We start from the raw sequence: 13860 nt of genomic DNA, 5'->3' as shown, positions 1-13860 counted from the left end.
ACAACACAAATACAACAAGAAGAAACGAAAATACAACACAATACACTCTTCTTCGTGCTTACTTGTTGCTTGTCGTGGCCTCTTGAACCTTGGGGATGCACCCCAAGAGCCTTCAAGAACTGGCAGAGAAGCTCGAAGAAAATCGCTGTAGATCGCAGTAAACTCGCGCAAGAAAGTTCGCAAAGAACTGCGGAGAAAACGCTCCGCCCAGGCTTTAAACAGTGCTCCCAATCGATTCAAATAATCCCCAATCGATTGCCACGTCATCACCCAGCAATCTCAGCCGCCTATCGCCTGCAACCAGCGCAACGGTCACTTCCCAATCGATCGACCGGTCGATTGGGAACATCTGGATCGATCGGTGGATCGATCCAGAAGCATTCTGTGCTTCTCGCGATCATGCGAGAACACTCGTGCCCAATCAATCGACCGATCGATTGGCAGCTCCCAATCGATCGCCCGATTGATTGGGAAGGGCTCTGTGCTCACGAAATATGGTCCCGATCGATTGACCAATTGATTGGGTCACTCCTTCCTTCGCAGCACACTCCAATCGATCTGCTGATCGATTGGAGCCTGTTCAATCGATCGCCCGATCGATTGAACACCCTGGACTTGACTCAAACTCAAGTCCAGCTCCCCAAACCCAACTCTTGGTCAACCGTGACTTGTTGGGTTTGCACGCCTAGCATTTGACTATTCCAGACCAACCTTGAACTAGCCTTCTAGCCTCCTCCATCAGCCTTGCATCCCTCGGATATCTCCCCATCCTTCACGCCTTGCCTTCTGGAGCTTCCATCGGCCTCATCCTAGTTGTCGGGTTCTCCTAGCCAAATCACCCTAGGACTTGCTTTGCCAAGATCATACTTGGACTTAATAAATATTTAAAATAATTATATAAACACTACTCATCGAACTCTTTCTTTCTCAATCGATAACATTGATAGCTCATTTAGTGTATCATGTAACACTAAGACCAATGCGGTGATCGCAAGCAGTAGCAAGGCGACAAGTAGTAACCACCATGTAATTAGGTCACAGTTCGCACAAGCGACTGAGGTAGCGTGCAAAAGCCCTGTGCTACGTAATTAGGTCACACGAGCAAAGGCCAACCGCCGGCCCACGTCGAGTGAGATAGCCACTGCGAGAATTGAAGCAATTAGGTCGCACAAACGATCCTTGTTGCACGATTAGGTTACAATTAGTGCCACGTGTTGCAAGACGAAGAAGATTATTGAAGAAAAAGATTATGATTACCTCCTGTTCCATGGATTCATGCCTTGGTAGAAAGAACGCCGGAGAAGAAATCGTGTGCAAAGAAGAGCAACATCGGAGAAGAAATTACATGCCAAGAAGAGTCATGTGTCGATGTGTACCTCAGAGCCGTGAGAATAGGTTTAACAGTCATTTAGGGCTCATGTCTCTCATTTTTTTAGTATAATTAAAAGAATGGACCCTTCATTGGACTGGGCCCTGAGGCGCTTGCCTCTCTGGCCTCATGGAAGTTACGGCTCTACGACCAGGTGTGTCCTAGTGGCCAAATGCGATAGCAGCCACTGGAGAGAGGGGAAGAGAAGAGAGGGGTGGTCCGGTCGTGGAGGTGACAGACATCGACGGCAAACAGAGTAGGAGATGACTGGCGTTAGAGAGCAACGAGAGAGGAAGCGGCAGCATGATGAAGGTTGTGTTGAGTCCATTCGATAGCAGCGGCAATGTCCTCACGAAGGTGGTGTCGGCATGCCTAGCAAAGGCGATGGCTGGAGGCGTATGCCGACTAGAGGAGAAGGAGAGAAGAGAAGGAAGTTAGCGAAGGCGGCGTCGAGGTGCGTCCGCAGGTGTGGGGCGACCCCCGAGGGGCGGTAATTTGGTGAGCGGTGGAAACGGTGATCCTCCCCTTAATGCCCTAATAGTGATTTAACCAAGCTGCCCTTCCCTTTCTCTCTAATTCCTCCTAGGCCCCTGTAAGCTTATCCATATCATAGCTTATTAAACTAAATAAATAAGTTTGAACACATATGTTCAGTTCGTTAACGTTCGTGAACAATATTTGTGAACAATGTTCACGAACCATATTTATTAATAATTTTTTTTCAATATGCTAAATAAATAATAAAATAAAATAAAATAAAATAAACAAATAAGTTTAAATTATCAAGTTCAATGAACAATCAAACAACTAAAAATTTTAAACAATCAAATAAGTTTGAATTAAGAGCTCGATAATATCTAAACAAGGTAAGTTCGAACCAAATTCAAGCCAAGCTTGAATTGAAAGATTGATGACATCTAAATGGACCAAGTTCAAGTCAAACTTCAAACAAGTTCAAACTTATAAAAAAATAAATCAAGTCAAACTTGAACAATCATTTCAATAACTTGGTTCATTTTAAGCTCAGTTCGGGTAGGTTACCTTATCAAATAAGCTTGAGCACCTCAAAACTTAGCTCGGCTATGCTCGTTTACGGCCTAGTCAAAAGGAGATCACATTAGCCATTTTCACGCCTCACACCTATCGACGTCAGCAGGATAATTAAGGTTGCCCGTTGTTGCATAATTACTCATGACGCATGACTGATAAATGATAAGTGATGGCAGGGAGGGGAGTCTAAATGACGACTATGAATGCATGACAATTGTTAAACACCCAAGGAGGCCGAACCGAACAGGTTGCCTTTACTTCTTTCATTGAGTCTTGTCACTTCTTCCTTGACACAACTAGGAAGGGGGACATGGGATGTACCCAGGTCTCCCACCCGAGAAGCTACGAAGAAGACGTCCCAATCCTAGCTAAGTGGTCGAGAATTGAACGGCCGAATGTCGAGCGTCAGATCAACACCAAGTCCCAAACACCAAGCAAGCACTCGAGGTACTATGCCTCCGACAGAAGTCGTTAGTGTCCGTTGCATGCGCTCAGATAGCCTTATAGTTGCAACCTTGCACAGGCTAGCCACATGGCTGTCCCGAATAACTCTATAGATGAAGACAACCATGTAAACCTTAGTCACACGACTAACAATTAGATAGTCATAGAGATGACCTGAGCCATACGTTTAGACGATCTTATTGTTTTACATTCGTCGATAGTGCAACCGAGTAAAAGATCACACAAAATTTCAGCCATGCGCCCACTTTAAGAACATCCTAGAAAAAATCAGACTTCAACAGTGCACTTACTTTAGAAACATCCCTGCCTCTGAAAGATTACACGTGACTTCAATTATACACTCACTTTGAAAACATCCCCAGTTGGGAGCATCCCGAAAAGATTGCATATGGGTCAAAAACAATCATGTGAATCAGAAAATTTGAGTTCATATGGGTAAAAACAATCATGTGAATCAGAAAATAAATACCAAAAAAATTAATTTGCATATGTAGTTAAGCATCAAAAGTGTTTAACTAATTGACGTTTTGTTTGGAATTAGCAATCTAATATCATCTCCCATTTGAACCAATTTATAGGCTCCTAGTTGATATTGGAAATCAAGCCCGACATTTAATTCTTCGATTTTGTGCTTAAGGGCAAGCACACCTCCCAAAGAGAGGAGCGATGTTAAAACCCTCTCTACCACATCAGTAACTAGCTTAAGTACAAGTCACTTGAATTAGTATGGAACAATGGACTGATAATATTGTTCCTTTCCCCTATTTGATAGTTTCACCACTGGTTGCCAAACCATTATACTATTAGACTTTTCATTACAAACAACCACAAAGCGTGAATCGAAGAAAAGTAAATAAATATCAATAACAAGTTAATGGTATACAAAATTAGAAACAAGAACATAAAAAAGAAATCAAAATACATAGCAAAAAAATTGTACCATTAATGGACACAACCAGTGAATTCTCCTCGTGTGATCCAGATTCGCTATTTAAAGATTTATTACAGAAGGTTAAAATCTCATAAAGAAATGAACAAAAGGAAAGAGAAATTTACTGAATGAAATGGAAAATGATACATCCAAAATCCCAATCAAGGATTCAAAACTCGAAAACATATAACATGGATGTATTTACAATTTAATAGCATTAATAAAAGGATATTCCTCCTTACATTACCGTGCCTAAATTAGAAAGGAAAACACGGTGAAGGAATTCAACTATTTTATTTTTCAAACCAAACTAAAAAAGAATGATATAAATAAATATATATATTCTTATTTAGTTCAATTTAACTTTTTTTATATTCAATAGTCAAAAAAGTTCAATTTGTATTTCCTTAAAAAGAAAATCCACTTGAAATATTAGTGGCTTCAAACTGTTAAAAAAGTTTAGTTTGTACTTCCTTATAACGAAAATGCATTTGAAACATTTAGTAGCTTCAAAGTATCAAAAAAAAAAAAAAAAAAAAAAAAAAAAAAGTATAGTTTGTACTTCCTTATAGAGAAAATCCACTTAGAATGTTTAGTGGTTCTATACTGAATCATCACCACGCAAGTAGGGGTGAGCATTCGGTTAATTCGGTCCATAAATTAACCGAATTAATCAAAAATCGATTTAGTATTGGTTAATCGAATCAAATCAAAGTTTTACTAAAACTGAATTAATCAAATTAGTTATTTTAGTTAACACCGAATTAGCTAAATTTGTTTAAAATAATAGTAAAAAAATTTATACAAAATTAATATAAAATTAATCGAATTAACCGAATGCTCACCCCTCCATGCAAAATACAAAAAGAATTTTTGAGATGATCACGAAGACCACTCTTCCTCTTGAAGATCTTGAAAAAAAAATAGTTAACAATGTATTATTATTATTGATAAATTTACAGAAGAAGTAAGAATGAAGAAAATATACTTGTTGCATATTTTGCAAGTGTTATTTTGAGGATTTTTCTACGGTGACTTCCCCTTCGTGTCAGGATTCTTACCTCGTTTCTCTTTTTTTTCCAACCCTACAAACATGCATATGAATTTTTAACAAGCTTAATTTCACTTACTCCCCTTACAAAAATATTACTAAACATCTATCTGGTTTCTGCTTTCCAAAAGGAAAATCATCATCCTCAGAATCGAACTCCTGAAACTTAGCCTTAGCCTCTATACCATTTAAGATAAAGCAATAACAATAAATGACATTATACAAGATAAAAAAGAACAACATAACAATATAAGTTAAAAAAAAATAGATGATCTAATGCAGGACATCTACCTTAAGTTGTAAAAGTTATAAGTAACTTAATATACAGATCATTTGAATAGATTTAAATTGTTTTAATTTTGTTAATAAAAAAAATACACTAAAAGTGAAAATTTTGAATTGTCCAAAAGAGACTTTACTAAGGAAAATCAAAGAACTGAGAAGAAAAATGAGATTTTAAGACCTAAAAATCATAAGAAAATGCACAAAATTTTAATTTTTTTGAAAATATTTGAAATTCTCTTAGGGAAAATGAAAAATAAGTGATGGAATATTTTGAGATCAAAATCAGTAGAAATTGCCTACTGGAAATTAAAAGAGAATTCAGAAATTAAAATGAAAGTGAACTAAAATGCAACTTGAACTTAAAAAATTGACCGAAGCAGATATTGAAAACGAAGAAAGTTAATAGCATTAATGAAGATTTTGAGCTTTTGAATTAAAATTGATTGAGAAGGAAGTTTTAAACGAATTTCATTAAAGAAATTGGACATTTAAGAAGGCTAGATGGTTGAATGGAAGTGCCTTTTCATTAGGAGTGCCTCTCTAGTGACTAGTGGTGGCACCTTAAGCGATCCAAATTGTTGGAAAAAGAATCGACGGAATCAACCTTCTCAAATGGACAATAACAGGGGAAGGGAAAACCACGAAGCAAGGCAAGCAATAGGCGAGGCTTTGTTAATCAGAAACCATTCACTTTTTTTTTTTTTGGTCCTGCCCTTACACTAGAAAGGAAGAGGTGGTAGACAGATTCGATCACAGAGTACGGACAACAAACACACCTTGAGACCGTGACAAACAATGATACATTAATGAAAGCACGAGAGGGACGGAGTTTATATACCCTGTTCCATGGCGAGATGCCCGAAGTAGGGTAGATCCGGCAAGGAGGAGAGCTCGATCGGGACTGAGGAGAGCTCGATCGCGACAGGGGAGAACTTGATCACGACGGAGGACAGCTCAATGCTGAAATGGGGCGGAAGTCAGAGTGGAAGGGGGCAGTGGTTTGAACGGATAATAGTTGCGGGAATTTAAACGTAGTGATGCGTAGGGGTGTAATCGAGCCGAGCCAAGCCGAACTTTTGAATATTTGAGCTTGGCTTGTTTATAATCGAGCCGAACTCGAGATTTATTTAACGAATATATTCATGGCTCACGAACTTATTCGAGCTTTTACCGAGCCTAAACAAACTCAATAAGTATAAATTATAAATTTAAATATTCATTAAAAATTAAATTATATATTTAGAGAAAATTATAATATTCATATTAAAATTTATAATTTTATTCTAATAAATAAATTTAATATATTTATCTATATTTTTCATAAGTAGAGTGTAAAATTTATAAATTTAATATCAAAACTATTATTTTTTTAATTTAAAAGGTCATTCAGGAGCTTAACGAACATGGTCACTAGCTAACGAGCCGAGTATTGCGAAGTATGAGCTTGGTTTGTTTATCTTAACGAGCCTCATTAAATGAGCTCAAATGAATTTTTATCAAATCGAGGTTCGAATGACTCACGAGCGGCTTGATTCATTTACACTCCTTAATGATGCGTGCCGAGCGGAAGGGACACGTAGGCTCTGTTTATTCCTAAATCCTAAAAACAAAGAATTCACTAGGGAGAAAATGTTTAGGGAAAAAACAAAGAGAAGAAAAACAGAACAAAAGAGAATCGTGGTCGCACGGGGTCAGGTTTGGTGAGGTTGCGATCGCACAAGCAACATCGTGGGGCCACCTTGCCAACGACCTCACAGGACCGCCGTCCACAGCCGAGCGAGGCCAGTCGAGAAGGAATTCAGCTTTGCAAAGGCATTGTAAAAAGGAGAGAAATTGATTTTCATCCGATTTAGATGAAAATAAAAATAATTAAAAATTAATCCGCCGATGGATTCACAATCGGTTATAGTCCTTGCCAGTGAGTTTTATCCACCCTTCTTCTCTTCTTCAGCTTCGCTAATTTATTATTGATATTTTTCCTTTTCACAATGAGTTTTTTTCCCACTACTTATTCCTTTCTCTTCTTCCTCGATACTTCAGGGTAAACAGAGTTTTAAGAGCTCACCACACAGAACTCGACATTAATGATTGGTTGACCTTTCTAACCTTAGGAGAGAAGTCGACCCTTTATGATCTGTTGTTTACTTGGGATGAACCGTTGCATCGTAAAGAATGTTAACCCTGGGTAGCTTCTGGAATATGCAAACTGATCGTCGATGCTAGTGTTCGACACTATCTCCGTAAACGATATTGCTCCGCTACGGTGCTTAACGGATTGTTGCAATTCGTTCCCAAGATACAACGACGACGAACGTCTCGGACCAGCGAACCTTCTAGTAGACTTCTTGGACTCTTGAATGCACAAGATGAGATGAATGCTTGAGGAAGAGAAGAGAGGATTTAGTGAATATTCCATCATCTGGAGGGTTCTATTTATACTGAAAGAAGAGGTTGAGTGTCCTTTGGGTGAGTGGATGTGTTCCTTGGGCTGGATCGATCTAGATCATCCATTCTGAAGGGTTGTAACCCTTCACCAAGCCCACTTCAATCTCATCCATCAGATCTGAGGAGTTGTGACCCTCAAATCTCGCCTATTGTCATCGGCCATCGGATCTGGATCCATTGATTCGATGCTTCAGATCAAGTCTCATCCCAAGCCGTCAGATCGTTACTCTTTGCGATCCAACGCTCTAGATCGCATCACAAGCGATCCATCATACCTATTTGATCAACGTTGATCAACGGCAGCGATCCATTCCCTAAGTCAACTGTCCAGTCATCTCCCTTTGCCCATGAGGATGCCGCATAGGTACTGCTACGACGTGCGAAGTGCAAAGTGCGCCTACAAAGCGCCCATTGCGCACGTGGCGGGTGACGGGCTCACAGGTGCGAGCACCTGCTCGCCCTGGGCTAAGGGAGCACCTGTCCTTTTATTTTTGTGTTAACTCCATTAACACATCTTCATTAATAAGTAGAGAACATACATCGAGAATTTTCGATGTGGGACTATTCTCCCATGCACTTTATTAATGAATAATAAATGTTATTTTGGGCCGATTTTAAACATTAATTTCTCATTCACCCTTAATCGGTTTTGAGCACATTAATAGTCTAAATCTATCTACGCGAATCATAGATTTTATTTTGAAGTCAATTACGACTTTCAACAATTGATGGCTTCCTTCCTCAAAATCGTTTTGGTCCATTTAAGGCCCCAATATCCAACAAAGAACACTAGAAGGGATGAATGAATAGCGATCGATTTACGCTAGAGGGGACGGATGAATAACGATCGTCAAAAATCGAGAATTAAATCGACTATGCAGCGGAAGAGAAAAATAAGAACAACACTAACAAACCAAGTTTTACTTGATTCAGAGTCTTTGTCGACTCCTACTCCAAAGCTCACACTTGTCGAATACTTTCGTTGGCAATCCACTAATAGTTCGCAAAAAGGGTTACGCTATAAGTACAAGAACTATAGTATAAAATTACCTACTACAAGGAAAATAAAAATCAGAATCGCAGGTTGTTGGAGAAGCTTCACAGCGTCGCAAGAGTGTCTTTGGAGCAGCGTGCAAGAAGGCAATTGCAGAAGAAAGTTGTGTAATGCTCCTAGTGGAAGGCTGCTTATATAGACAGTTTCGGGCGCCTGGACCCCCTTTACCAGTTTTTTTCCTGCAAAAGAAGGTTAGTCTGAGGCAATAAAAATTATACCACCCTGCAAAACAAAATTAGCACAATATAATAAATAGAGTAGTAATTAGATTCTGTCTCCTCTTGACTAGAATCTAGTCAAGATCTCAACTTAGATTTTCAAAATAGATCTAAGTTGGATCGACGCCTACTGTTCCCTCAAACGGGGAACGCGCCCTCACCAAGTCACTCTCCTCCAGCGACTTACCTTAACTTTCCATCTTGCCAAACATTCGGTCAGCCCATCGACCTGTCTGGATTTCGTGCCAACTATTCGGTCGGTCCATTGACCTAGCTGGACTTCCCTGCAACACTGAGTTAGCACAATAGATAAAACAGTAAAGTAAGACAGTGTTAACAGATTTCAAGATTCGCTTGTCTGGTCGACCTAACCTAGGGTTACCTCCCCTAGGGCTGCCCAGCTTCACTCACTAGGACTTCCATTGCTTGGCTTCACTCACCAGGACTTCCACCTTGCCTAACCTTCAGATAGGACTAGTCACTCAATAGACTTCTCACTTGCCCATCCTTTGGTTAGCACTTACTTTTGCTAGTCATCTGATCCTGACTAGACTTCTCTCTTTCAAATATCAAGTCATGTTTGGATCAACTCTTGGTCAAATTGATCAAACTTAGATATATTGTCAAACATCGAAACCCTAGAGGTTGATTGCACCAACATGAACTAGAGGAGGAAGAAGAAGAAGAAGTTGAAATTTTTAGCCTAAATTTTAACAAGTCAAAGGAATAATCTTCAAAGGAGCTCAATTTCAAAATGAAGCCTCGAGATGGATTCGGATATGAAATTAGGGCATTCCCACCTTTCGAATTTGGAAGCTTTGATATTTGGAAGTCAAGGATGAAATACTCTCATGATGGACATAGAGTAATGACTCGTTCTAACAAAAGAATTTGAAGTTTCGAGAGATGGCCAAGGAAAACTTCTCAAGAACAAGAAATGGTCTAAGTAGCAAGTTCAAAGATCCAAGGCTCATGAAAATGTAACGAAATTATTATCAAATATTTTACCTAACGATATCTTGTGCAAGATAGGACAATATCATGATGCAAAGGATCTATGGAACAAGCTTGCAAAGCTTCGCTAAGATCCAACCTTAATGCCAAGTGAAAATGAATCTAAAGATGGAGACTCTTTGGATCCAGAGCATGAGGACTCGGAGGTTGAGATGCGTTTAACATTCGAGGATGAAATTAAAGAAGCATTCACCTCAAGGATTAAGAGGAAAAGCTCATTGACAATGTGACAAGAACCCTCAACTTTCAGAGCCAATAAGGAAGAAGCATGGTCCACCTCCACAAGTTGAGATAGCTCAACTCATGAAGGTATAAGAAATTAGTGTATTAAAAAATAAAGATTATATATTATGTTTTGAGTATAGAGAAAGAGGACACTATAAGAGCAAGTGTCCTAAATTGAAGAAGAAGAAGACTCAAGTGACACCCAAGGTGAAAGAGAAGTTAAAAGAAGTTGAAACCTTAATAAGAAACGGCAAAGGGCACATTGTGTACTTCTTGTATAGAGCTATCAAATGGGTCGACCCATGGTGAGGTGGGTCGGCTCGTGGTGGGCTAACCATTTGGCGGGATGGGGCAGGATGATCCGTCAACTTGATGGGCTGGGAAATCTCCAACACAACCCAATCAAAAACAGGTTGCGGGTTAGGCGAGTCAACCCGTGGGCCCATAATTTTTTTTTAAAAAAAAAAATTTAAAAACTTTCATATCTTCAACGGTTTACTTCGAAAAAATTTTATCAATCAAATATATCCCAAAATAGATATTTTAAATATAAATGGACACAAACGAGTACACATATTTAATGAAAAATATTATTTTTATTTCAAAATTATAACAAAGAAAGATAATAAATTTACATAAAACTTAGCTTACATATGTTTCTCAACCCGCGGGTCAACCCAAGCCTGTCGTAGACAGACCCACGCAAGTCACGGGCCTAGACGGGTCGGCCCGCGACATGCTTGGGTTAATAAAATTCTAACCCAACCCACTTAAATTGTTTGGCGGGGCGGGCCAAATTGATAGGCCCAACCCAAATTGACAGCTCTATTCTTGTACATTCAAAAGAGACATTATCAAAATTAATGTCTAAAGAGGAGATCTTCAAGCAAGAACAAAAAAGAAAGCTTAAATCAAGGGGAGCTTTTAAAAGTAAAACTAAGGTACTGTTAGTTAATGGTATTGCCTTATATCATAATAAGCACGTTAAAAATAGATTTTATCATCTTGGTGCAAGTTACCATAAAAATAGAAATTTTCATGAGCATAATAAAAGTTTTAGGGCGTTTAATAGTAGACTTATAAAATCTAAAGATGGAAATAATCTAGGCAAGAATTATAAGGAAATTAGAAATATGCCTAAAAAAAAATATCCAAGGAAATCATGAAAAATCCAAATTTGGTGATTTAAGGATTGAAAATCAAGTTTTGAGATCAAGACTTGATAAATTAGAAAAGACCCTTGAGAAAATGACAAATAGTGTATGTTTAGGAAGATAAGAGTCATCTAAGGACAAGAAGGGTTTGAGATACAAACCTAAATCCAAGGCAAGCATGATTTCATATCATAGAGTCTCATATAGCTAAGGAACTAACTCTAAGTCTAGGAGTCAAGTCAAGGTTATAAGGAAAGTTATTCATAGAGTTGACCTTGAGGAGACTAGTATGACTTGTTAGATCGTGAGCACATGAGAGGAGGAGGGGGGAGGGGTGGGGGGGAGGGTGAATCAAGTGATTTTTTATTTTGAAAATATTTCTTTTCTTTTGAAAATTAGGTGCACAGTGGAAATATAAGAAAAGAAAGAGAGACAAAAATAAAACAAATGCTAACACAGGTTCAGTTTACTTGGTTTGGAGCCTTTGGAAACTCACACTCCAAGGCTCGTACTCGTTGAGTGCTTTTGTTGGGCAATTACTATAAGCTCTCAAATATTACAAAAGTTAAGTACAAATGTAGAAATAAAAGGAGTACCGACAACAGAAGGAAAAGAAATTTGATTACTGGTTGTTGTAGTAGCTTTTTGTTGTCATAAAAGCCTTTTCGGAGCAGAGCACAAGAGAGAAAGTTGGAGCGAATGTTGTATTGAAGTTTCTGGTCGAAGGCCTTTTTATATGTCGTCTTTGGGCACCCGGACCACCCTCAGGCGCCTCCAACAGGGCCTACTATGTCGCTGACTTATCCTCCTCCGGGCGCCGGGACCACCCCCGAGCACCTTTGTTGCTGACGTGGCAGCTCCTTAGCAAAACTTCATCTCTGAAAATTTATCCTTCTCAAGGTGCATAAACCAGTCTGGGCTCCTAGACTGGGGCATGTGGTGGCTAATCTACGTGTGCCATCTCAGCTCCACTGGTCGCCCTATTTGGCCCCATCCCGAGAGCCTAGACCAACTCCAGGTTCCCGGACCTTCGGCGCCCGGACATAGTCTGGGCACCTAGAACCTCTTTTTTCAACAACTTGTTTTCCTGCATCATAAGGTTAGCACTGTTGGAGTAATCTATGTGCTCTAAGTTTTGATATTTTAGCAAAGGTTTAAGTTAGGTTTATTGTTGTATTTGATATACATGTGAGTGTGCAAGATATAAGTATAACAAGGAGAGTCCAAGCATGATCTTGGCAAGGAGGAAAATTCAAGGGTGAGTCTTGACGGTGTAAGTACAAGCATGTAGTCTTGACAACGTAAGTTCAAGTGTAATTTGGTAATGGATGAAGTCCAAGAGGCGCGACCTCTTGACAAAGGAAGACCCGACAAAATTTATACTTAAAAAATGTTTTTACTTTTTTAACTTTATCAATCCTTGTTTTGAAAAATATTTTAAAAATGCTTCCAAACTTAAGTTGTTTAATTTTTTTGAAAATTATTTGAAAATTCTTTTCAAAAGTTGCTTTGAAAAATTGGCTTTCAAATTTGCTTTGCAAATTCCTTTGGAAAAAAGTTATCTTTAAATTTCTAAATCTCCCCTAATATTGACCTAAAATTTCAAGCAAGAATTTTTACTTGAACAATTTATCTTTTCCTTTCAGAAATCGACCAAATTACTTTTACTTCCTTTTAGTATACTTATATATATAATTTTTAATGAATGTTAAAGGAGAAGAGTAGGGGTAAGTAAGAAAAAGTAAAAAAAAAACTAAGAAAATCTAAAAAAACTTAACCTTAAAAATGCTCAAGATAATAAATTCAAAAATCATTAATTTCTCTTGAATCATTTTTATATTTTTATTTTAGTGTTGCATTAATTTTCTAACTTTAACCCAAGTTGTCATTGCATTAAAAGGGGAGAGACTGTTAGTGCATTTGACACCAATGGTTAAACCAAAGTTTTGATGAATGATAAGTGGATTAAAGTTATATGTGCTGTTGATCTAATTGTTACGAAGCCGCAAGTGCATGGCTACATCGTCAGTAATAAAATATCAATCCCACAAAGACTGTTGATTAAGCACTAGTTGATTTCACATAGCGAAATCCTTAGATAAACGTAAGATTGTTTGGAAGAGAGAGAAAGTAAGAGAAAGATTAAAGAGGAAGAGAGAAAGAAGGAATAAGAGATGATCTTGGAAGGGGATAAATAATAGATGTTAGGATTTCGATTTTGTTAGGATACTAGTTAATATCCCTATGCATTGTTCATCTACCTAACTCTGTGCTTACACTCATGTAGAAATTTTCTAACTAAACACCAGCACAACCCCCGCATAGGTTGCACCGAAGAGTCTACCTAAGTTCTAATATTATTAAATAGAGAGGTAACCTAGGAAGTCCAGTTAAGAGGGAATCTCTGTCCTAGGACCCCCAGTCATACGTTCCTAGATTACACAGTCACTTCCTAACGGTAGCACTGGAGTATCCACTCCAATTAGAATACCCTAACAAGAATTAGTCCCTATGTTAAGATTTTTTTACTCTAGAAAGTGGGTAAGTATCGATACCCTTTATCACTAAGGGCATAATATGTCTGGTTTAATGAGTATCC

This window comes from Zingiber officinale, chromosome 6A (assembly GCF_018446385.1).
Source record: "Zingiber officinale cultivar Zhangliang chromosome 6A, Zo_v1.1, whole genome shotgun sequence".
NCBI classification, from domain to species: Eukaryota; Viridiplantae; Streptophyta; class Magnoliopsida; order Zingiberales; family Zingiberaceae; genus Zingiber; species Zingiber officinale.
Note: the sequence above shows the minus strand (reverse complement) of the source record.